General features: G+C 43.2%; 5 non-coding genes across 5 annotated transcripts; all 5 read right to left on the bottom strand.

The window, feature by feature from the left end:
* Positions 1 to 323: 323 nt before the first annotated feature.
* Positions 324 to 487, bottom strand: LOC129848940 (U1 spliceosomal RNA). The gene has a single exon (XR_008758592.1). It is a non-coding gene; the product is annotated as a U1 spliceosomal RNA (small nuclear RNA).
* A 4,177-nt stretch (positions 488 to 4,664) lies between these two features.
* LOC129848942 (U1 spliceosomal RNA) lies at positions 4,665 to 4,828 on the bottom strand. Its single transcript, XR_008758594.1, has one exon. It is a non-coding gene; the product is annotated as a U1 spliceosomal RNA (small nuclear RNA).
* A 4,177-nt stretch (positions 4,829 to 9,005) lies between these two features.
* LOC129848941 (U1 spliceosomal RNA) lies at positions 9,006 to 9,169 on the bottom strand. Its single transcript, XR_008758593.1, has one exon. It is a non-coding gene; the product is annotated as a U1 spliceosomal RNA (small nuclear RNA).
* A 4,177-nt stretch (positions 9,170 to 13,346) lies between these two features.
* Positions 13,347 to 13,510, bottom strand: LOC129848944 (U1 spliceosomal RNA). Its single transcript, XR_008758595.1, has one exon. It is a non-coding gene; the product is annotated as a U1 spliceosomal RNA (small nuclear RNA).
* Positions 13,511 to 17,377: 3,867 nt separating this feature from the next.
* Positions 17,378 to 17,541, bottom strand: LOC129848939 (U1 spliceosomal RNA). Its single transcript, XR_008758591.1, has one exon. It is a non-coding gene; the product is annotated as a U1 spliceosomal RNA (small nuclear RNA).
* Positions 17,542 to 26,044: the final 8,503 nt, after the last annotated feature.

The following is a 26,044-nucleotide window of genomic DNA, read 5'->3' as shown; positions in this document are numbered from 1 at the left end:
ATATTACAAACTGTCCAATAAATGACTTAATTATCTAGCAAATATAACCTCAATCCAGATGACCTTTTCCTTGACATAATCAGGACATGACAGGCATAATCACCAGTGGTACAATAACAGATCACACACATTGTTGTTTTCAGAAGACAAAATGTATCTCTGAGGCCTTGGTTGCCTTTTAAACAGAGCCTACATTCTATATAGCCATTCATCTGTTACGAAAATGTAAATGTTGACAAATGTCCTTCTCAATCGGAAAATCATCAGAACTCACCCGACATAACAATTTAAAACATCTCAAACATTATTTTTAACATGAAGATCAGGGGAGAGCGCGAACGCAGTCACCCACTACCATAAATTATTCAATCGAGATTTCCACATTTGAGAAATTCGCAGGGGTCAGCACAGCCGGAGTGCAATGGCTGAGCCTCGCCCTGGGTGAACCGCCTTCTTGATCACGGTGTCTCCCTTGCCAGGTAAGTATGAGTTGGACACGTTGGTAGAGAGGGTCTGATTCCAGGACAAAGGTGTTTGACTCACGGTTACCACTTCTACTTCTGATAATATCACATCATATCGACCAGGGTTTAATGACATTTATGAATACAGTTGCGCACAAAGCGGTGGAAAAGCGATACACTTTGTTTTACTATATTATATCACTCTCCGACTATTAACCCATCATGCAACACGGTAGAAAATCTATACACATTGATTTTTTTTGTCTAAATGTCTGTCTGATTACACACAAGTAGGCGACATAACAAAATGCTGAAATCACGTTCGTGCACACACAGCCAACCAAATGACACCAACTATTTCTGGTGTTTTGTAGCGTTCCAGACGTTGTAGGAATAGTTTCATCACGCTTGTTTTCTGCTCTCAGTAAAATAGGATTCCACCATCGACCACAGGGAAGCAACGACCCTCAGACATGGAGGAGAAACAGTCGCCTACTACTTCATCAACAACAAGACACACTAGTAGCTACTAGGGGTGTGCTGACATGGACATACTCGTATTTGTAATTTATCATAGTAGCAGGCTGCAGGACTCTAAATGATGATCCTATGATCAGACCAGAAACATGCCAGGAAAAGAGAGAGGATGAAATGATGAAGCCAGCGGAGGAAGAACTATAGCTTCACTCTATCCAATCAGAGCAGCAGGATCAACCTACAGCCCGCCCTTCTCTTTACAAATCAAATCAAGTTAATTTTATATAGCCCTTCGTACATCAGCTAATATCTCGAAGTGCTGTACAGAAACCCAGCCTAAAACCCCAAACAGCAAGCAATGCAGGTGTAGAAGCACGGTGGCTAGGAAAAACTCCCTAGAAAGGCCAAAACCTAGGAAGAAACCTAGAGAGGAACCAGGCTATGAGGGGTGGCCAGTCCTCTTCTGGCTGTGCAGGGTGGAGATTATAACAGAACATGGCCAAGATGTTCAAATGTTCATAAATGACCAGCATGGTCAAATAATAATAATCAGGAGTAAATGTCAGTTGGCTTTTCATAGCCGATCATTAAGAGTATCTCTACCGCTCCTGCGGTCTCTAGAGAGTTGAAAACAGCAGGTCTGGGACAGGTAGCACGTCCGGTGGACAGGTCAGGGTTCCATAGCCGCAGGCAGAACAGTTGAAACTGGAACAGCAGCAAGGCCAGGTGGTCTGGGGACAGCACAGACACGGAAACTAGCCAGGTGATTTATTTAGATCACGCACATGACTGAGAGATTCTTGCTGGCACCCGAAAAAAAATATGTTTATTCCGATCACAGATTATTACAAAAAAGACTTAGATCATAATCGTATCAAGAAAATTGCCCATATCAGGTACGATCCTCGTTTTGTCTGACTACTCCACACACCTCTAGTAGCTACAGTAACAGAGACGTTAATAATGAACACATTGTTCTATCTGTGGTAATAGGACGTGGGAGAAACGTTTTTCTTAACAGTAAGTGTTACACGTATTGATGCATACGACATGCACATACTGAAATCACAGTCAAAAATAGCTTGACTGAGTGGTTGTTTTGGCCTCAATAGCTGAGTTTTTATTTAATTATCTTTATTTAACCTTTATTTAACTAGGCAACAACTTATTTATTTACATTGACGGCCTACACCGGCCAAACCTGGACAACGCTGGGCCAATTGAATAGGCTACTACAACTCATAGTTTGTCGTACTTTTCAGACAGGTGATCTATTACAAATTATAAACTGGGTGGTTTGAGCCCTGAATGCAGATTGACAAAAATATATAATTTTACTGTTCTAATTTAGTTGGTAACCAGTTTCTAATAGCAATAATGTACTTCTGGGGTTGTGGTATATGGCCAATGTTAGATTGACCCCTATCCACAAGAAGGGCAGGAAAACAGACCTGTATCTATGTTGAGTATGCAGTCTAAGGTGCTGGAAGAAGTCATTTATGAATAGATGGATGAATATACTGGCAAGAATACTCTTATCAGAACACCAGTCTGGTTTTAGAAAGACCCACTCCACTGACATCTCTGTTTTGACTGACTTCATCAGGAAATAAATGGACCAGGGAAATGTCTGTGGTATGGTAATGGATGACCAGGGAAATGTCTGTGGCATGGTAACGGATGACCAGGGAAATGTCTGTGGCATGGTAATGGTTGACCAGGGAAATGTCTGTGGCATGTAATGGATGACCAGGGAAATGTCTGTTGGCATGGTAATGGTTGACCAGGGAAATGTCTGTGAAATGGTTGGCCAGGGAAATGTCTGTGGCATGGTAATGGTTGACCAGGGAAATGTCTGTGGTATGGTAATGGTTGACCAGGGAAATGTCTGTGGCATGTAATGGTTGACCAGGGAAATGTCTGTGGCATGGTAATGGATGACCAGGGAAATGTCTGTTGGCATGGTAATGGTTGACCAGGGAAATGTCTGTGAAATGGTTGGCCAGGGAAATGTCTGTGGCATGGTAATGGTTGACCAGGGAAATGTCTGTGGCATGGTAATGGTTGACCAGGGAAATGTCTTTGACATGTAATGGTTGACCAGGGAAATGTCTGTGGCATGGTAATGGATGACCAGGGAAATGTCTGTGGAATGGTAATGTTTGACCAGGGAAATGTCTGTGGAATGGTAATGGTTGACCAGGGAAATGTCTGTGGCATGGTAATGGATGACCAGGGAAATGTCTGTGGAATGGTAATGGATGACCAGGGAAATGTCTGTGGAATGGTAATGGTTGACCAGGGAAATGTCTACGGCATGGTAATGGTTGACCAGGGAAATGTATGTTGTCATGGTAATGGTTGACCAGGGAAATGTATGTGGCATGGTAATGGTTGACCAGGGAAATGTCTGTGTCATGGTAATGGATGACCAGGGAAATGTCTGTGGTATGGTAATGGTTGACCAGGGAATGTCTGTGGAATGATTGACCAGGGAAATGTCTGTGGCATGGTAATGGTTGATCAGGGAAATGTCTGTGGAATGATTGGCCAGGGAAATGTCTGTGTTATGGTAATGGTTGACCAGGGAAATGTCTGTGTCATGGTAATGGATGACCAGGGAAATGTCTGTGGTATGGTAATGGTTGACCAGGGAATGTCTGTGGAATGATTGACCAGGGAAATGTCTGTGGCATGGTAATGGTTGATCAGGGAAATGTCTGTGGAATGGTTGACAAGGTAAATGTCTGTGTTATGGTAATGGTTGACCAGGGAAATGTCTGTTGGCATGGTAATGGTTGACCAGGGAAATGTCTGTGAAATGCTTGGCCAGGGAAATGTCTGTGGCATGGTAATGGATGACCAGGGAAATGTCTGTGGTATGGTAATGTTTGACCAGGGAAATGTCTGTGGAATGGTAATGTTTGACCAGGGAAATGTCTGTGGAATGGTAATGGTTGACCAGGGGAATGTCTGTGGCATGGTAATGGATGACCAGGGAAATGTCTGTGGAATGGTAATGGATGACCAGGGAAATGTCTGTGGTATGGTAATGGTTGACCAGGGAAATGTCTGTGGCATGGTTGACCAGCGAAATGTCTGCGGCATGGTAATGGTTGACCAGGGAAATGTATGTTGTCATGGTAATGGTTGACCAGGGAAATGTCTGTCAAAGCTAATGTGATTATCCAAGTCATTCAATCAATTTCCTCCCTCTTAATTTTGATCAATATGTTACAATGAGCAGTAATCTATTGTTGTCAATAAATATTGCAAGTCAGTTAAGATCAAATTTGACTGCATACCCCGGACAAACCTGACGACGCTGGTCCAATTGTGCGCCGCCCTATGGGACTCCCAATCACGGCCGGATGTGATGCAGCCGGTTTATTGTGGCCTTATATTACAAACTGTCCAATAAATTACTTAATTATCTAGCAAATATAACCTCAATCCAGATGACCTTTTCCTTGACATAATCAGGACATGACAGGCATAATCACCAGTGGTACAATAACAGATCACACACATTGTTGTTTTCAGAAGACAAAATGTATCTCTGAGGCCTTGGTTGCCTTTTAAACAGAGCCTACATTCTATATAGCCATTCATCTGTTACGAAAATGTAAATGTTGACAAATGTCCTTCTCAATCGGAAAATCATCAGAACTCACCCGACATAACAATTTAAAACATCTCAAACATTATTTTTAACATGAAGATCAGGGGAGAGCGCGAACGCAGTCACCCACTACCATAAATTATTCAATCGAGATTTCCACATTTGAGAAATTCGCAGGGGTCAGCGCAGCCGGAGTGCAATGGCTAAGCCTCGCCCTGGGTGAACCGTCTTCTTGATCACGGTGTCTCCCTTGCCAGGTAAGTATGAGTTGGACACGTTGGTAGAGAGGGTCTGATTCCAGGACAAAGGTGTTTGACTCACGGTTACCACTTCTACTTCTGATAATATCACATCATATCGACCAGGGTTTAATGACATTTATGAATACAGTTGCGCACAAAGCGGTGGAAAAGCGATACACTTTGTTTTACTATATTATATCACTCTCCGACTATTAACCCATCATGCAACACGGTAGAAAATCTATACACATTGATTTTTTTTGTCTAAATGTCTGTCTGATTACACACAAGTAGGCGACATAACAAAATGCTGAAATCACGTTCGTGCACACACAGCCAACCAAATGACACCAACTATTTCTGGTGTTTTGTAGCGTTCCAGACGTTGTAGGAATAGTTTCATCACGCTTGTTTTCTGCTCTCAGTAAAATAGGATTCCACCATCGACCACAGGGAAGCAACGACCCTCAGACATGGAGGAGAAACAGTCGCCTACTACTTCATCAACAACAAGACACACTAGTAGCTACTAGGGGTGTGCTGACATGGACATACTCGTATTTGTAATTTATCATAGTAGCAGGCTGCAGGACTCTAAATGATGATCCTATGATCAGACCAGAAACATGCCAGGAAAAGAGAGAGGATGAAATGATGAAGCCAGCGGAGGAAGAACTATAGCTTCACTCTATCCAATCAGAGCAGCAGGATCAACCTACAGCCCGCCCTTCTCTTTACAAATCAAATCAAGTTAATTTTATATAGCCCTTCGTACATCAGCTAATATCTCGAAGTGCTGTACAGAAACCCAGCCTAAAACCCCAAACAGCAAGCAATGCAGGTGTAGAAGCACGGTGGCTAGGAAAAACTCCCTAGAAAGGCCAAAACCTAGGAAGAAACCTAGAGAGGAACCAGGCTATGAGGGGTGGCCAGTCCTCTTCTGGCTGTGCAGGGTGGAGATTATAACAGAACATGGCCAAGATGTTCAAATGTTCATAAATGACCAGCATGGTCAAATAATAATAATCAGGAGTAAATGTCAGTTGGCTTTTCATAGCCGATCATTAAGAGTATCTCTACCGCTCCTGCGGTCTCTAGAGAGTTGAAAACAGCAGGTCTGGGACAGGTAGCACGTCCGGTGGACAGGTCAGGGTTCCATAGCCGCAGGCAGAACAGTTGAAACTGGAACAGCAGCAAGGCCAGGTGGTCTGGGAACAGCACAGACACGGAAACTAGCCAGGTGATTTATTTAGATCACGCACATGACTGAGAGATTCTTGCTGGCACCCGAAAAAAAATATGTTTATTCCGATCACAGATTATTACAAAAAAGACTTAGATCATAATCGTATCAAGAAAATTGCCCATATCAGGTACGATCCTCGTTTTGTCTGACTACTCCACACACCTCTAGTAGCTACAGTAACAGAGACGTTAATAATGAACACATTGTTCTATCTGTGGTAATAGGACGTGGGAGAAACGTTTTTCTTAACAGTAAGTGTTACACGTATTGATGCATACGACATGCACATACTGAAATCACAGTCAAAAATAGCTTGACTGAGTGGTTGTTTTGGCCTCAATAGCTGAGTTTTTATTTAATTATCTTTATTTAACCTTTATTTAACTAGGCAACAACTTATTTATTTACATTGACGGCCTACACCGGCCAAACCTGGACAACGCTGGGCCAATTGAATAGGCTACTACAACTCATAGTTTGTCGTACTTTTCAGACAGGTGATCTATTACAAATTATAAACTGGGTGGTTTGAGCCCTGAATGCAGATTGACAAAAATATATAATTTTACTGTTCTAATTTAGTTGGTAACCAGTTTCTAATAGCAATAATGTACTTCTGGGGTTGTGGTATATGGCCAATGTTAGATTGACCCCTATCCACAAGAAGGGCAGGAAAACAGACCTGTATCTATGTTGAGTATGCAGTCTAAGGTGCTGGAAGAAGTCATTTATGAATAGATGGATGAATATACTGGCAAGAATACTCTTATCAGAACACCAGTCTGGTTTTAGAAAGACCCACTCCACTGACATCTCTGTTTTGACTGACTTCATCAGGAAATAAATGGACCAGGGAAATGTCTGTGGTATGGTAATGGATGACCAGGGAAATGTCTGTGGCATGGTAACGGATGACCAGGGAAATGTCTGTGGCATGGTAATGGTTGACCAGGGAAATGTCTGTGGCATGTAATGGATGACCAGGGAAATGTCTGTTGGCATGGTAATGGTTGACCAGGGAAATGTCTGTGAAATGGTTGGCCAGGGAAATGTCTGTGGCATGGTAATGGTTGACCAGGGAAATGTCTGTGGTATGGTAATGGTTGACCAGGGAAATGTCTGTGGCATGTAATGGTTGACCAGGGAAATGTCTGTGGCATGGTAATGGATGACCAGGGAAATGTCTGTTGGCATGGTAATGGTTGACCAGGGAAATGTCTGTGAAATGGTTGGCCAGGGAAATGTCTGTGGCATGGTAATGGTTGACCAGGGAAATGTCTGTGGCATGGTAATGGTTGACCAGGGAAATGTCTGTGGCATGTAATGGTTGACCAGGGAAATGTCTGTGGCATGGTAATGGATGACCAGGGAAATGTCTGTGGAATGGTAATGTTTGACCAGGGAAATGTCTGTGGAATGGTAATGGTTGACCAGGGAAATGTCTGTGGCATGGTAATGGATGACCAGGGAAATGTCTGTGGAATGGTAATGGATGACCAGGGAAATGTCTGTGGAATGGTAATGGTTGACCAGGGAAATGTCTACGGCATGGTAATGGTTGACCAGGGAAATGTATGTTGTCATGGTAATGGTTGACCAGGGAAATGTATGTGGCATGGTAATGGTTGACCAGGGAAATGTCTGTGTCATGGTAATGGATGACCAGGGAAATGTCTGTGGTATGGTAATGGTTGACCAGGGAATGTCTGTGGAATGATTGACCAGGGAAATGTCTGTGGCATGGTAATGGTTGATCAGGGAAATGTCTGTGGAATGATTGGCCAGGGAAATGTCTGTGTTATGGTAATGGTTGACCAGGGAAATGTCTGTGTCATGGTAATGGATGACCAGGGAAATGTCTGTGGTATGGTAATGGTTGACCAGGGAATGTCTGTGGAATGATTGACCAGGGAAATGTCTGTGGCATGGTAATGGTTGATCAGGGAAATGTCTGTGGAATGGTTGACAAGGTAAATGTCTGTGTTATGGTAATGGTTGACCAGGGAAATGTCTGTTGGCATGGTAATGGTTGACCAGGGAAATGTCTGTGAAATGCTTGGCCAGGGAAATGTCTGTGGCATGGTAATGGATGACCAGGGAAATGTCTGTGGTATGGTAATGTTTGACCAGGGAAATGTCTGTGGAATGGTAATGTTTGACCAGGGAAATGTCTGTGGAATGGTAATGGTTGACCAGGGGAATGTCTGTGGCATGGTAATGGATGACCAGGGAAATGTCTGTGGAATGGTAATGGATGACCAGGGAAATGTCTGTGGTATGGTAATGGTTGACCAGGGAAATGTCTGTGGCATGGTTGACCAGCGAAATGTCTGCGGCATGGTAATGGTTGACCAGGGAAATGTATGTTGTCATGGTAATGGTTGACCAGGGAAATGTCTGTCAAAGCTAATGTGATTATCCAAGTCATTCAATCAATTTCCTCCCTCTTAATTTTGATCAATATGTTACAATGAGCAGTAATCTATTGTTGTCAATAAATATTGCAAGTCAGTTAAGATCAAATTTGACTGCATACCCCGGACAAACCTGACGACGCTGGTCCAATTGTGCGCCGCCCTATGGGACTCCCAATCACGGCCGGATGTGATGCAGCCGGTTTATTGTGGCCTTATATTACAAACTGTCCAATAAATTACTTAATTATCTAGCAAATATAACCTCAATCCAGATGACCTTTTCCTTGACATAATCAGGACATGACAGGCATAATCACCAGTGGTACAATAACAGATCACACACATTGTTGTTTTCAGAAGACAAAATGTATCTCTGAGGCCTTGGTTGCCTTTTAAACAGAGCCTACATTCTATATAGCCATTCATCTGTTACGAAAATGTAAATGTTGACAAATGTCCTTCTCAATCGGAAAATCATCAGAACTCACCCGACATAACAATTTAAAACATCTCAAACATTATTTTTAACATGAAGATCAGGGGAGAGCGCGAACGCAGTCACCCACTACCATAAATTATTCAATCGAGATTTCCACATTTGAGAAATTCGCAGGGGTCAGCGCAGCCGGAGTGCAATGGCTGAGCCTCGCCCTGGGTGAACCGTCTTCTTGATCACGGTGTCTCCCTTGCCAGGTAAGTATGAGTTGGACACGTTGGTAGAGAGGGTCTGATTCCAGGACAAAGGTGTTTGACTCACGGTTACCACTTCTACTTCTGATAATATCACATCATATCGACCAGGGTTTAATGACATTTATGAATACAGTTGCGCACAAAGCGGTGGAAAAGCGATACACTTTGTTTTACTATATTATATCACTCTCCGACTATTAACCCATCATGCAACACGGTAGAAAATCTATACACATTGATTTTTTTTGTCTAAATGTCTGTCTGATTACACACAAGTAGGCGACATAACAAAATGCTGAAATCACGTTCGTGCACACACAGCCAACCAAATGACACCAACTATTTCTGGTGTTTTGTAGCGTTCCAGACGTTGTAGGAATAGTTTCATCACGCTTGTTTTCTGCTCTCAGTAAAATAGGATTCCACCATCGACCACAGGGAAGCAACGACCCTCAGACATGGAGGAGAAACAGTCGCCTACTACTTCATCAACAACAAGACACACTAGTAGCTACTAGGGGTGTGCTGACATGGACATACTCGTATTTGTAATTTATCATAGTAGCAGGCTGCAGGACTCTAAATGATGATCCTATGATCAGACCAGAAACATGCCAGGAAAAGAGAGAGGATGAAATGATGAAGCCAGCGGAGGAAGAACTATAGCTTCACTCTATCCAATCAGAGCAGCAGGATCAACCTACAGCCCGCCCTTCTCTTTACAAATCAAATCAAGTTAATTTTATATAGCCCTTCGTACATCAGCTAATATCTCGAAGTGCTGTACAGAAACCCAGCCTAAAACCCCAAACAGCAAGCAATGCAGGTGTAGAAGCACGGTGGCTAGGAAAAACTCCCTAGAAAGGCCAAAACCTAGGAAGAAACCTAGAGAGGAACCAGGCTATGAGGGGTGGCCAGTCCTCTTCTGGCTGTGCAGGGTGGAGATTATAACAGAACATGGCCAAGATGTTCAAATGTTCATAAATGACCAGCATGGTCAAATAATAATAATCAGGAGTAAATGTCAGTTGGCTTTTCATAGCCGATCATTAAGAGTATCTCTACCGCTCCTGCGGTCTCTAGAGAGTTGAAAACAGCAGGTCTGGGACAGGTAGCACGTCCGGTGGACAGGTCAGGGTTCCATAGCCGCAGGCAGAACAGTTGAAACTGGAACAGCAGCAAGGCCAGGTGGTCTGGGAACAGCACAGACACGGAAACTAGCCAGGTGATTTATTTAGATCACGCACATGACTGAGAGATTCTTGCTGGCACCCGAAAAAAAATATGTTTATTCCGATCACAGATTATTACAAAAAAGACTTAGATCATAATCGTATCAAGAAAATTGCCCATATCAGGTACGATCCTCGTTTTGTCTGACTACTCCACACACCTCTAGTAGCTACAGTAACAGAGACGTTAATAATGAACACATTGTTCTATCTGTGGTAATAGGACGTGGGAGAAACGTTTTTCTTAACAGTAAGTGTTACACGTATTGATGCATACGACATGCACATACTGAAATCACAGTCAAAAATAGCTTGACTGAGTGGTTGTTTTGGCCTCAATAGCTGAGTTTTTATTTAATTATCTTTATTTAACCTTTATTTAACTAGGCAACAACTTATTTATTTACATTGACGGCCTACACCGGCCAAACCTGGACAACGCTGGGCCAATTGAATAGGCTACTACAACTCATAGTTTGTCGTACTTTTCAGACAGGTGATCTATTACAAATTATAAACTGGGTGGTTTGAGCCCTGAATGCAGATTGACAAAAATATATAATTTTACTGTTCTAATTTAGTTGGTAACCAGTTTCTAATAGCAATAATGTACTTCTGGGGTTGTGGTATATGGCCAATGTTAGATTGACCCCTATCCACAAGAAGGGCAGGAAAACAGACCTGTATCTATGTTGAGTATGCAGTCTAAGGTGCTGGAAGAAGTCATTTATGAATAGATGGATGAATATACTGGCAAGAATACTCTTATCAGAACACCAGTCTGGTTTTAGAAAGACCCACTCCACTGACATCTCTGTTTTGACTGACTTCATCAGGAAATAAATGGACCAGGGAAATGTCTGTGGTATGGTAATGGATGACCAGGGAAATGTCTGTGGCATGGTAACGGATGACCAGGGAAATGTCTGTGGCATGGTAATGGTTGACCAGGGAAATGTCTGTGGCATGTAATGGATGACCAGGGAAATGTCTGTTGGCATGGTAATGGTTGACCAGGGAAATGTCTGTGAAATGGTTGGCCAGGGAAATGTCTGTGGCATGGTAATGGTTGACCAGGGAAATGTCTGTGGTATGGTAATGGTTGACCAGGGAAATGTCTGTGGCATGTAATGGTTGACCAGGGAAATGTCTGTGGCATGGTAATGGATGACCAGGGAAATGTCTGTTGGCATGGTAATGGTTGACCAGGGAAATGTCTGTGAAATGGTTGGCCAGGGAAATGTCTGTGGCATGGTAATGGTTGACCAGGGAAATGTCTGTGGCATGGTAATGGTTGACCAGGGAAATGTCTGTGGCATGTAATGGTTGACCAGGGAAATGTCTGTGGCATGGTAATGGATGACCAGGGAAATGTCTGTGGAATGGTAATGTTTGACCAGGGAAATGTCTGTGGAATGGTAATGGTTGACCAGGGAAATGTCTGTGGCATGGTAATGGATGACCAGGGAAATGTCTGTGGAATGGTAATGGATGACCAGGGAAATGTCTGTGGAATGGTAATGGTTGACCAGGGAAATGTCTACGGCATGGTAATGGTTGACCAGGGAAATGTATGTTGTCATGGTAATGGTTGACCAGGGAAATGTATGTGGCATGGTAATGGTTGACCAGGGAAATGTCTGTGTCATGGTAATGGATGACCAGGGAAATGTCTGTGGTATGGTAATGGTTGACCAGGGAATGTCTGTGGAATGATTGACCAGGGAAATGTCTGTGGCATGGTAATGGTTGATCAGGGAAATGTCTGTGGAATGATTGGCCAGGGAAATGTCTGTGTTATGGTAATGGTTGACCAGGGAAATGTCTGTGTCATGGTAATGGATGACCAGGGAAATGTCTGTGGTATGGTAATGGTTGACCAGGGAATGTCTGTGGAATGATTGACCAGGGAAATGTCTGTGGCATGGTAATGGTTGATCAGGGAAATGTCTGTGGAATGGTTGACAAGGGAAATGTCTGTGTTATGGTAATGGTTGACCAGGGAAATGTCTGTTGGCATGGTAATGGTTGACCAGGGAAATGTCTGTGAAATGCTTGGCCAGGGAAATGTCTGTGGCATGGTAATGGATGACCAGGGAAATGTCTGTGGTATGGTAATGTTTGACCAGGGAAATGTCTGTGGAATGGTAATGTTTGACCAGGGAAATGTCTGTGGAATGGTAATGGTTGACCAGGGGAATGTCTGTGGCATGGTAATGGATGACCAGGGAAATGTCTGTGGAATGGTAATGGATGACCAGGGAAATGTCTGTGGTATGGTAATGTTTGACCAGGGAAATGTCTGTGGCATGGTTGACCAGCGAAATGTCTGCGGCATGGTAATGGTTGACCAGGGAAATGTATGTTGTCATGGTAATGGTTGACCAGGGAAATGTCTGTCAAAGCTAATGTGATTATCCAAGTCATTCAATCAATTTCCTCCCTCTTAATTTTGATCAATATGTTACAATGAGCAGTAATCTATTGTTGTCAATAAATATTGCAAGTCAGTTAAGATCAAATTTGACTGCATACCCCGGACAAACCTGACGACGCTGGTCCAATTGTGCGCCGCCCTATGGGACTCCCAATCACGGCCGGATGTGATGCAGCCGGTTTATTGTGGCCTTATATTACAAACTGTCCAATAAATGACTTAATTATCTAGCAAATATAACCTCAATCCAGATGACCTTTTCCTTGACATAATCAGGACATGACAGGCATAATCACCAGTGGTACAATAACAGATCACACACATTGTTGTTTTCAGAAGACAAAATGTATCTCTGAGGCCTTGGTTGCCTTTTAAACAGAGCCTACATTCTATATAGCCATTCATCTGTTACGAAAATGTAAATGTTGACAAATGTCCTTCTCAATCGGAAAATCATCGGAACTCACCCGACATAACAATTTAAAACATCTCAAACATTATTTTTAACATGAAGATCAGGGGAGAGCGCGAACGCAGTCACCCACTACCATAAATTATTCAATCGAGATTTCCACATTTGAGAAATTCGCAGGGGTCAGCGCATCCGGAGTGCAATGGCTGAGCCTCGCCCTGGGTGAACCGTCTTCTTGATCACGGTGTCTCCCTTGCCAGGTAAGTATGAGTTGGACACGTTGGTAGAGAGGGTCTGATTCCAGGACAAAGGTGTTTGACTCACGGTTACCACTTCTACTTCTGATAATATCACATCATATCGACCAGGGTTTAATGACATTTATGAATACAGTTGCGCACAAAGCGGTGGAAAAGCGATACACTTTGTTTTACTATATTATATCACTCTCCGACTATTAACCCATCATGCAACACGGTATAAAATCTATACACATTGATTTTTTTTGTCTAAATGTCTGTCTGATTACACACAAGTAGGCGACATAACAAAATGCTGAAATCACGTTCGTGCACACACAGCCAACCAAATGACACCAACTATTTCTGGTGTTTTGTAGCGTTCCAGACGTTGTAGGAATAGTTTCATCACGCTTGTTTTCTGCTCTCAGTAAAATAGGATTCCACCATCGACCACAGGGAAGCAACGACCCTCAGACATGGAGGAGAAACAGTCGCCTACTACTTCATCAACAACAAGACACACTAGTAGCTACTAGGGGTGTGCTGACATGGACATACTCGTATTTGTAATTTATCATAGTAGCAGGCTGCAGGACTCTAAATGATGATCCTATGATCAGACCAGAAACATGCCAGGAAAAGAGAGAGGATGAAATGATGAAGCCAGCGGAGGAAGAACTATAGCTTCACTCTATCCAATCAGAGCAGCAGGATCAACCTACAGCCCGCCCTTCTCTTTACAAATCAAATCAAGTTAATTTTATATAGCCCTTCGTACATCAGCTAATATCTCGAAGTGCTGTACAGAAACCCAGCCTAAAACCCCAAACAGCAAGCAATGCAGGTGTAGAAGCACGGTGGCTAGGAAAAACTCCCTAGAAAGGCCAAAACCTAGGAAGAAACCTAGAGAGGAACCAGGCTATGAGGGGTGGCCAGTCCTCTTCTGGCTGTGCAGGGTGGAGATTATAACAGAACATGGCCAAGATGTTCAAATGTTCATAAATGACCAGCATGGTCAAATAATAATAATCAGGAGTAAATGTCAGTTGGCTTTTCATAGCCGATCATTAAGAGTATCTCTACCGCTCCTGCGGTCTCTAGAGAGTTGAAAACAGCAGGTCTGGGACAGGTAGCACGTCCGGTGGACAGGTCAGGGTTCCATAGCCGCAGGCAGAACAGTTGAAACTGGAACAGCAGCAAGGCCAGGTGGTCTGGGGACAGCACAGACACGGAAACTAGCCAGGTGATTTATTTAGATCACGCACATGACTGAGAGATTCTTGCTGGCACCCGAAAAAAAATATGTTTATTCCGATCACAGATTATTACAAAAAAGACTTAGATCATAATCGTATCAAGAAAATTGCCCATATGAGGTACGATCCTCGTTTTGTCTGACTACTCCACACACCTCTAGTAGCTACAGTAACAGAGACGTTAATAATGAACACATTGTTCTATCTGTGGTAATAGGACGTGGGAGAAACGTTTTTCTTAACAGTAAGTGTTACACGTATTGATGCATACGACATGCACATACTGAAATCACAGTCAAAAATAGCTTGACTGAGTGGTTGTTTTGGCCTCAATAGCTGAGTTTTTATTTAATTATCTTTATTTAACCTTTATTTAACTAGGCAACAACTTATTTATTTACATTGACGGCCTACACCGGCCAAACCTGGACAACGCTGGGCCAATTGAATAGGCTACTACAACTCATAGTTTGTCGTACTTTTCAGACAGGTGATCAATTACAAATTATAAACTGGGTGGTTTGAGCCCTGAATGCAGATTGACAAAAATATATAATTTTACTGTTCTAATTTAGTTGGTAACCAGTTTCTAATAGCAATAATGTACTTCTGGGGTTGTGGTATATGGCCAATGTTAGATTGACCCCTATCCACAAGAAGGGCAGGAAAACAGACCTGTATCTATGTTGAGTATGCAGTCTAAGGTGCTGGAAGAAGTCATTTATGAATAGATGGATGAATATACTGGCAAGAATACTCTTATCAGAACACCAGTCTGGTTTTAGAAAGACCCACTCCACTGACATCTCTGTTTTGACTGACTTCATCAGGAAATAAATGGACCAGGGAAATGTCTGTGGTATGGTAATGGATGACCAGGGAAATGTCTGTGGCATGGTAACGGATGACCAGGGAAATGTCTGTGGCATGGTAATGGTTGACCAGGGAAATGTCTGTGGCATGTAATGGATGACCAGGGAAATGTCTGTTGGCATGGTAATGGTTGACCAGGGAAATGTCTGTGAAATGGTTGGCCAGGGAAATGTCTGTGGCATGGTAATGGTTGACCAGGGAAATGTCTGTGGTATGGTAATGGTTGACCAGGGAAATGTCTGTGGCATGTAATGGTTGACCAGGGAAATGTCTGTGGCATGGTAATGGATGACCAGGGAAATGTCTGTTGGCATGGTAATGGTTGACCAGGGAAATGTCTGTGGCATGGTAATGGATGACCAGGGAAATGTCTGTGGAATGGTAATGGAAGACCAGGGAAATGTCTGTGGAATGGTAATGGTTGACCAGGGAAATGTCTACGGCATGGTAATGGTTGACCAGGGAAATGTATGTTGTCATGGTAATGGTTGACCAGGGAAATGTATGTGGCATGGTAATGGTTGACCAGGGAAATGTCTGTTGCATGGTAATGGATGACCAGGGAAATGTCTGTGGTATGGTAATGGTTGACCAGGGAATGTCTGTGGAATGATTGACCAGGGAAATGTCTGTGGCATGGTAATGGTTGATCAGGGAAATGTCTGTTGAATGATTGGCCAGGGAAATGTCTGTGGCATGGTAATGGTTGACAAGGGAAATGTCTGTGGCATGGTAATGGTTGACCAGGGAACTGTCTGTGGCATGGTAATGGTTGACAAGGGAAATGTCTGTGTTATGGTAATGGTTGACCAGGGAAATGTCTGTTGGCATGGTAATGGTTGACCAGGGAAATGTCTGTGAAATGGTTGGCCAGGGAAATGTTTGTGGCATGGTAATGGATGACCAGGGAAATGTCTGTGGTATGGTAATGTTTGACCAGGGAAATGTCTGTGGAATGGTAATGTTTGACCAGGGAAATGTCTGTGGAATGGTAATGGTTGACCAGGGGAATGTCTGTGGCATGGTAATGGATGACCAGGGAAATGTCTGTGGAATGGTAATGGATGACCAGGGAAATGCCTGTGGTATGGTAATGTTTGACCAGGGAAATGTCTGTGGCATGGTTGACCAGCGAAATGTCTGCGGCATGGTAATGGTTGACCAGGGAAATGTATGTTGTCATGGTAATGGTTGACCAGGGAAATGTCTGTCAAAGCTAATGTGATTATCCAAGTCATTCAATCAATTTCCTCCCTCTTAATTTTGATCAATATGTTACAATGAGCAGTAATCTATTGTTGTCAATAAATATTGCAAGTCAGTTAAGATCAAATTTGACTGCATACCCCGGACAAACCTGACGACGCTGGTCCAATTGTGCGCCGCCCAATGGGACTCCCAATCACGGCCGGATGTGATGCAGCCGGTTTATTGTGGCCTTATATTACAAACTGTCCAATAAATGACTTAATTATCTAGCAAATATAACCTCAATCCAGATGACCTTTTCCTTGACATAATCAGGACATGACAGGCATAATCACCAGTGGTACAATAACAGATCACACACATTGTTGTTTTCAGAAGACAAAATGTATCTCTGAGGCCTTGGTTGCCTTTTAAACAGAGCCTACATTCTATATAGCCATTCATCTGTTACGAAAATGTAAATGTTGACAAATGTCCTTCTCAATCGGAAAATCATCAGAACTCACCCGACATAACAATTTAAAACATCTCAAACATTATTTTTAACATGAAGATCAGGGAAGAGCGCGAACGCAGTCACCCACTACCATAAATTATGCAATCGAGATTTCCACATTTGAGAAATTCGCAGGGGTCAGCACAGCCGGAGTGCAATGGCTGAGCCTCGCCCTGGGTGAACCGTCTTCTTGATCACGGTGTCTCCTTTGCCAGGTAAGTATGAGTTGGACACGTTGGTAGAGAGGGTCTGATTCCAGGACAAAGGTGTTTGACTCACGGTTACCACTTCTACTTCTGATAATATCACATCATATCGACCAGGGTTTAATGACATTTATGAATACAGTTGCGCACAAAGCGGTGGAAAAGCGATACACTTTGTTTTACTATATTATATCACTCTCCGACTATTAACCCATCATGCAACACGGTAGAAAATCTATACACATTGATTTTTTTTGTCTAAATGTCTGTCTGATTACACACAAGTAGGCGACATAACAAAATGCTGAAATCACGTTCGTGCACACACAGCCAACCAAATGACACCAACTATTTCTGGTGTTTTGTAGCGTTCCAGACGTTGTAGGAATAGTTTCATCACGCTTGTTTTCTGCTCTCAGTAAAATATGATTCCACCATCGACCACAGGGAAGCAACGACCCTCAGACATGGAGGAGAAACAGTCGCCTACTACTTCATCAACAACAAGACACACTAGTAGCTACTAGGGGTGTGCTGACATGGACATACTCGTATTTGTAATTTATCATAGTAGCAGGCTGCAGGACTCTAAATGATGATCCTATGATCAGACCAGAAACATGCCAGGAAAAGAGAGAGGATGAAATGATGAAGCCAGCGGAGGAAGAACTATAGCTTCACTCTATCCAATCAGAGCAGCAGGATCAACCTACAGCCCGCCCTTCTCTTTACAAATCAAATCAAGTTAATTGTATATAGCCCTTCGTACATCAGCTAATATCTCGAAGTGCTGTACAGAAACCCAGCCTAAAACCCCAAACAGCAAGCAATGCAGGTGTAGAAGCACGGTGGCTAGGAAAAACTCCCTAGAAAGGCCAAAACCTAGGAAGAAACCTAGAGAGGAGCCAGGCTATGAGGGGTGGCCAGTCCTCTTCTGGCTGTGCAGGGTGGAGATTATAACAGAACATGGCCAAGATGTTCAAATGTTCATAAATGACCAGCATGGTCAAATAATAATAATCAGGAGTAAATGTCAGTTGGCTTTTCATAGCCGATCATTAAGAGTATCTCTACCGCTCCTGCGGTCTCTAGAGAGTTGAAAACAGCAGGTCTGGGACAGGTAGCACGTCCGGTGGACAGGTCAGGGTTCCATAGCCGCAGGCAGAACAGTTGAAACTGGAACAGCAGCAAGGCCAGGTGGACTGGGGACAGCACAGACACGGAAACTAGCCAGGTGATTTATTTAGATCACGCACATGACTGAGAGAATCTTGCTGGCACCCGAAAAAAAATATGTTTATTCCGATCACAGATTATTACAAAAAAGACTTAGATCATAATCGTATCAAGAAAATTGCCCATATCAGGTACGATCCTTTTTTTGTCTGATTACTCCACACACCTCTAGTAGCTACAGTAACAGAGACGTTAATAATGAACACATTGTTCTATCTGTGGTAATAGGACGTGGGAGAAACGTTTTTCTTAACAGTAAGTGTTACACGTATTGATGCATACGACATGCACATACTGAAATCACAGTCACAAATAGCTTGACTGAGTGGTTGTTTTGGCCTCAATAGCTGAGCTTTTATTTAATTATCTTTATTTAACCTTTATTTAACTAGGCAACAAATTATTTATTTACATTGACGGCCTACACCGGCCAAACCTGGACAACGCTGGGCCAATTGAATAGGCTACTACAACTCATAGTTTGTCGTACTTTTCAGACAGGTGATCTATTACAAATTATAAACTGGGTGGTTTGAGCCCTGAATGCAGATTGACAAAAATATATAATTTTACTGTTCTAATTTAGTTGGTAACCAGTTTCTAATAGCAATAATGTACTTCTGGGGTTGTGGTATATGGCCAATGTTAGATTGACCCCTATCCACAAGAAGGGCAGGAAAACAGACCTGTATCTATGTTGAGTATGCAGTCTAAGGTGCTGGAAGAAGTCATTTATGAATAGATGGATGAATATACTGGCAAGAATACTCTTATCAGAACTACAGTCTGGTTTTAGAAAGACCCACTCCACTGACATCTCTGTTTTGACTGACTTCATCAGGAAATAAATGGACCAGGGAAATGTCTGTGGTATGGTAATGGTTGACCAGGGAAATGTCTGTGGCATGGTAACGGATGACCAGGGAAATGTCTGTGGCATGGTAATGGTTGACCAGGGAAATGTCTGTGGCATGTAATGGATGACCAGGGAAATGTCTGTTGGCATGGTAATGGTTGACCAGGGAAATGTCTGTGAAATGGTTGGCCAGGGAAATGTCTGTGGCATGGTAATGGTTGACCAGGGAAATGTCTGTGGTATGTTAATGGTTGACCAGGGAAATGTCTGTGGCATGTAATGGTTGACCAGGGAAATGTCTGTGGCATGTAATGGATGACCAGGGAAATGTCTGTTGGCATGGTAATGGTTGACCAGGGAAATGTCTGTGAAATGGTTGGCCAGGGAAATGTCTGTGGCATGGTAATGGTTGACCAGGGAAATGTCTGTGGCATGGTAATGGTTGACCAGGGAAATGTATGTGGCATGTAATGGTTGACCAGGGAAATGTCTGTGGCATGGTAATGGATGACCAGGGAAATGTCTGTGGAATGGTAATGTTTGACCAGGGAAATGTCTGTGGAATGGTAATGGTTGACCAGGGAAATGTCTGTGGCATGGTATTTGATGACCAGGGAAATGTCTGTGGAATGGTAATGGATGACCAGGGAAATGTCTGTGGTATGGTAATGTTTGACCAGGGAAATGTCTGTGGAATGGTAATGTTTGACCAGGGAAATGTCTGTGGAATGGTAATGGTTGACCAGGGAAATGTCTGTGGAATGGTAATGGTTGACCAGGGAAATGTCTACGGCATGGTAATGGTTGACAAGGAAATGTCTGTGGAATGGTTGACCAGGGAAATGTCTGCAGCATGGTTATGGTTGACCAGGGAAATGTATGTTGTCATGGTAGTGGTTGACCAGGGAAATGTATGTGGCATGGTAATGGTTGACCAGGGAAATGTCTGTTGCATGGTAATGGATGACCAGGGAAATGTCTGTGGTATGGTAATGGTTGACCAGGGAATGTCTGTGGAATGATTGACCAGGGAAATGTCTGTGGCATGGTAATGGTTGATCAGGGAAATGTCTGTGGAATGATTGGCCAGGGAAATGTCTGTGGCATGGTAATGGTTGACAAGGGAAATGTCTGTGGCATGGTAATGGTTGACCAGGGAACTGTCTGTGGCATGGTAATGGTTGACAAGGGAAATGTCTGTGTTATGGTAATGGTTGACCAGGGAAATGTCTGTTGGCATGGTAATGGTTGACCAGGGAAATGTCTGTGAAATGGTTGGCCAGGGAAATGTCTGTGGCATGGTAATGGATGACCAGGGAAATGTCTGTGGAATGGTAATGTTTGACCAGGGAAATGTCTTTGGAATGGTAATGTTTGACCAGGGAAATGTCTGTGGAATGGTAATGGTTGACCAGGGAAATGTCTGTGGCATGGTAATGGATGACCAGGGAAATGTCTGTAGAATGGTAATGGATGACCAGGGAAATGTCTGTGGTATGGTAATGTTTGACCAGGGAAATGTCTGTGGAATGGTAATGTTTGACCAGGGAAATGTCTGTGGAATGGTAATGGTTGACCAGGGAAATGTCTGTGGAATGGTAATGGTTGACCAGGGAAATGTCTACGGCATGGTAATGGTTGACAAGGGAAATGTCTGTGGAATGGTTGACCAGGGAAATGTCTGCAGCATGGTTATGGTTGACCAGGGAAATGTATGTTGTCATGGTAATGGTTGACCAGGGAAATGTATGTGGCATGGTAATGGTTGACCAGGGAAATGTCTGTTGCATGGTAATGGATGACCAGGGAAATGTCTGTGGTATGGTAATGGTTGACCAGGGAATGTCTGTGGCATGGTAATGGTTGATCAGGGAAATGTCTGTGGAATGATTGGCCAGGGAAATGTCTGTGGCATGGTAATGGTTGACAAGGGAAATGTCTGTGGCATGGTAATGGTTGACCAGGGAACTGTCTGTGGCATGGTAATGGTTGACAAGGGAAATGTCTGTGTTATGGTAATGGTTGACCAGGGAAATGTCTGTTGGCATGGTAATGGTTGACCAGGGAAATGTCTGTGAAATGGTTGGCCAGGGAAATGTCTGTGGCATGGTAATGGATGACCAGGGAAATGTCTGTGGTATGGTAATGTTTGACCAGGGAAATGTCTGTGGAATGGTAATGTTTGACCAGGGAAATGTAGGTGGAATGGTTGACCAGGGGAATGTCTGTGGCATGGTAATGGATGACCAGGGAAATGTCTGTGGAATGGTAATGGATGACCAGGGAAATGTCTGTGGTATGGTAATGTTTGACCAGGGAAATGTCTGTGGCATGGTTGACCAGGGAAATGTCTGCGGCATGGTAATGGTTGACCAGGGAAATGTATGTTGTCATGGTAATGGTTGACCAGGGAAATGTCTGTCAAAGCTAATGTGATTATCCAAGTCATTCAATCAATTTCCTCCCTCTTAATTTTGATCAATATGTTACAATGAGCAGTAATCTATTGTTGTCAATAAATATTGCAAGTCAGTTAAGATCAAATTTGACTGCATACCCCGGACAAACCTGACGACGCTGGTCCAATTGTGCGCCGCCCTATGGGACTCCCAATCACGGCCGGATGTGATGCAGCCGGTTTATTGTGGCCTTATATTACAAACTGTCCAATAAATGACTTAATTATCTAGCAAATATAACCTCAATCCAGATGACCTTTTCCTTGACATAATCAGGACATGACAGGCATAATCAGCAGTGGTACAATAACAGATCACACACATTGTTGTTTTCAGAAGACAAAATGTATCTCTGAGGCCTTGGTTGCCTTTTAAACAGAGCCTACATTCTATATAGCCATTCATCTGATACGAAAATGGAAATGTTGACAAATCTCCTCAATAGGAAAATCATCAGAACTCACCTGACATAACAATTTAAAACATCTCAAACATTATCTTTAACATGGTAATTGTTGACCAGGGAAATGTCTGTGAAATGGTTGGCCAGGGAAATGTCTGTGGCATGGTAATGGATGACCAGGGAAATGTCTGTGGAATGATTGACCAGGGAAATGTCTGTGGCATGGTAATGGTTGACCAGGGAAATGTCTGTGGAATGATAATAATAATAATAATAATCAGGAGTAAATGTCAGTTGGCTTTTCATAGCCGATCATTAAGAGTATCTCTACCGCTCCTGCGGTCTCTAGAGAGTTGAAAACAGCAGGTCTGGGACAGGTAGCACGTCCGGTGGACAGGTCAGGGTTCCATAGCCGCAGGCAGAACAGTTGAAACTGGAACAGCAGCAAGGCCAGGTGGACTGGGGACAGCACAGACACGGAAACTAGCCAGGTGATTTATTTAGATCACGCACATGACTGAGAGATTCTTGCTGGCACCCGAAAAAAAATATGTTTATTCCGATCACAGATTATTACAAAAAAGACTTAGATCATAATCGTATCAAGAAAATTGCCCATATCAGGTACGATCCTTTTTTTGTCTGACTACTCCACACACCTCTAGTAGCTACAGTAACAGAGACGTTAATAATGAACACATTGTTCTATCTGTGGTAATAGGACGTGGGAGAAACGTTTTTCTTAACAGTAAGTGTTACACGTATTGATGCATACGACATGCACATACTGAAATCACAGTCACAAATAGCTTGACTAAGTGGTTGTTTTGGCCTCAATAGCTGAGCTTTTATTTAATTATCTTTATTTAACCTTTATTTAACTAGGCAACAAATTATTTATTTACATTGACGGCCTACACCGGCCAAACCTGGACAACGCTGGGCCAATTGAATAGGCTACTACAACTCATAGTTTGTCGTACTTTTCAGACAGGTGATCTATTACAAATTATAAACTGGGTGGTTTGAGCCCTGAATGCAGATTGACAAAAATATATAATTTTACTGTTCTAATTTAGTTGGTAACCAGTTTCTAATAGCAATAATGTACTTCTGGGGTTGTGGTATATGGCCAATGTTAGATTGACCCCTATCCACAAGAAGGGCAGGAAAACAGACCTGTATCTATGTTGAGTATGCAGTCTAAGGTGCTGGAAGAAGTCATTTATGAATAGATGGATGAATATACTGGCAAGAATACTCTTATCAGAACTACAGTCTGGTTTTAGAAAGACCCACTCCACTGACATCTCTGTTTTGACTGACTTCATCAGGAAATAAATGGACCAGGGAAATGTCTGTGGTATGGTAATGGTTGACCAGGGAAATGTCTGTGGCATGGTAACGGATGACCAGGGAAATGTCTGTGGCATGGTAATGGTTGACCAGGGAAATGTCTGTGGCATGTAATGGATGACCAGGGAAATGTCTGTTGGCATGGTAATGGTTGACCAGGGAAATGTCTGTGAAATGGTTGGCCAGGGAAATGTCTGTGGCATGGTAATGGTTGACCAGGGAAATGTCTGTGGTATGGTAATGGTTGACCAGGGAAATGTCTGTGGCATGTAATGGTTGACCAGGGAAATGTCTGTGGCATGGTAATGGATGACCAGGGAAATGTATGTTGGCATGGTAATGGTTGACCAGGGAAATGTCTGTGAAATGGTTGGCCAGGGAAATGTCTGTGGCATGGTAATGGTTGACCAGGGAAATGTCTGTGGCATGGTAATGGTTGACCAGGGAAATGTATGTGGCATGTAATGGTTGACCAGGGAAATGTCTGTGGCATGGTAATGGATGACCAGGGAAATGTCTGTGGAATGGTAATGTTTGACCAGGGAAATGTCTGTGGAATGGTAATGGTTGACCAGGGAAATGTCTGTGGCATGGTATTTGATGACCAGGGAAATGTCTGTGGAATGGTAATGGATGACCAGGGAAATGTCTGTGGTATGGTAATGTTTGACCAGGGAAATGTCTGTGGAATGGTAATGTTTGACCAGGGAAATGTCTGTGGAATGGTAATGGTTGACCAGGGAAATGTCTGTGGAATGGTAATGGTTGACCAGGGAAATGTCTACGGCATGGTAATGGTTGACAAGGGAAATGTCTGTGGAATGGTTGACCAGGGAAATGTCTGCAGCATGGTTATGGTTGACCAGGGAAATGTATGTTGTCATGGTAGTGGTTGACCAGGGAAATGTATGTGGCATGGTAATGGTTGACCAGGGAAATGTCTGTTGCATGGTAATGGATGACCAGGGAAATGTCTGTGGTATGGTAATGGTTGACCAGGGAATGTCTGTGGAATGATTGACCAGGGAAATGTCTGTGGCAGGGTAATGGTTGATCAGGGAAATGTCTGTGGAATGATTGGCCAGGGAAATGTCTGTGGCATGGTAATGGTTGACAAGGGAAATGTCTGTGGCATGGTAATGGTTGACCAGGGAACTGTCTGTGGCATGGTAATGGTTGACAAGGGAAATGTCTGTGTTATGGTAATGGTTGACCAGGGAAATGTCTGTTGGCATGGTAATGGTTGACCAGGGAAATGTCTGTGAAATGGTTGGCCAGGGAAATGTCTGTGGCATGGTAATGGATGACCAGGGAAATGTCTGTGGAATGGTAATGTTTGACCAGGGAAATGTCTTTGGAATGGTAATGTTTGACCAGGGAAATGTCTGTGGAATGGTAATGGTTGACCAGGGAAATGTCTGTGGCATGGTAATGGATGACCAGGGAAATGTCTGTGGAATGGTAATGGATGACCAGGGAAATGTCTGTGGTATGGTAATGTTTGACCAGGGAAATGTCTGTGGAATGGTAATGTTTGACCAGGGAAATGTCTGTGGAATGGTAATGGTTGACCAGGGAAATGTCTGTGGAATGGTAATGGTTGACCAGGGAAATGTCTACGGCATGGTAATGGTTGACAAGGGAAATGTCTGTGGAATGGTTGACCAGGGAAATGTCTGCAGCATGGTTATGGTTGACCAGGGAAATGTATGTTGTCATGGTAATGGTTGACCAGGGAAATGTATGTGGCATGGTAATGGTTGACCAGGGAAATGTCTGTTGCATGGTAATGGATGACCAGGGAAATGTCTGTGGTATGGTAATGGTTGACCAGGGAATGTCTGTGGAATGATTGACCAGGGAAATGTCTGTGGCATGGTAATGGTTGATCAGGGAAATGTCTGTGGAATGATTGGCCAGGGAAATGTCTGTGGCATGGTAATGGTTGACAAGGGAAATGTCTGTGGCATGGTAATGGTTGACCAGGGAACTGTCTGTGGCATGGTAATGGTTGACAAGGGAAATGTCTGTGTTATGGTAATGGTTGACCAGGGAAATGTCTGTTGGCATGGTAATGGTTGACCAGGGAAATGTCTGTGAAATGCTTGGCCAGGGAAATGTCTGTGGCATGGTAATGGATGACCAGGGAAATGTCTGTGGTATGGTAATGTTTGACCAGGGAAATGTCTGTGGAATGGTAATGTTTGACC

The sequence above is a fragment of the Salvelinus fontinalis genome, unplaced genomic scaffold (genome assembly GCF_029448725.1).
Source record: "Salvelinus fontinalis isolate EN_2023a unplaced genomic scaffold, ASM2944872v1 scaffold_1289, whole genome shotgun sequence".
Classification (NCBI taxonomy): Eukaryota; Metazoa; Chordata; class Actinopteri; order Salmoniformes; family Salmonidae; genus Salvelinus; species Salvelinus fontinalis.
The sequence above is the reverse complement of the archived record's forward strand: the minus strand, read 5'-3'. Positions and strand labels throughout refer to the sequence as shown.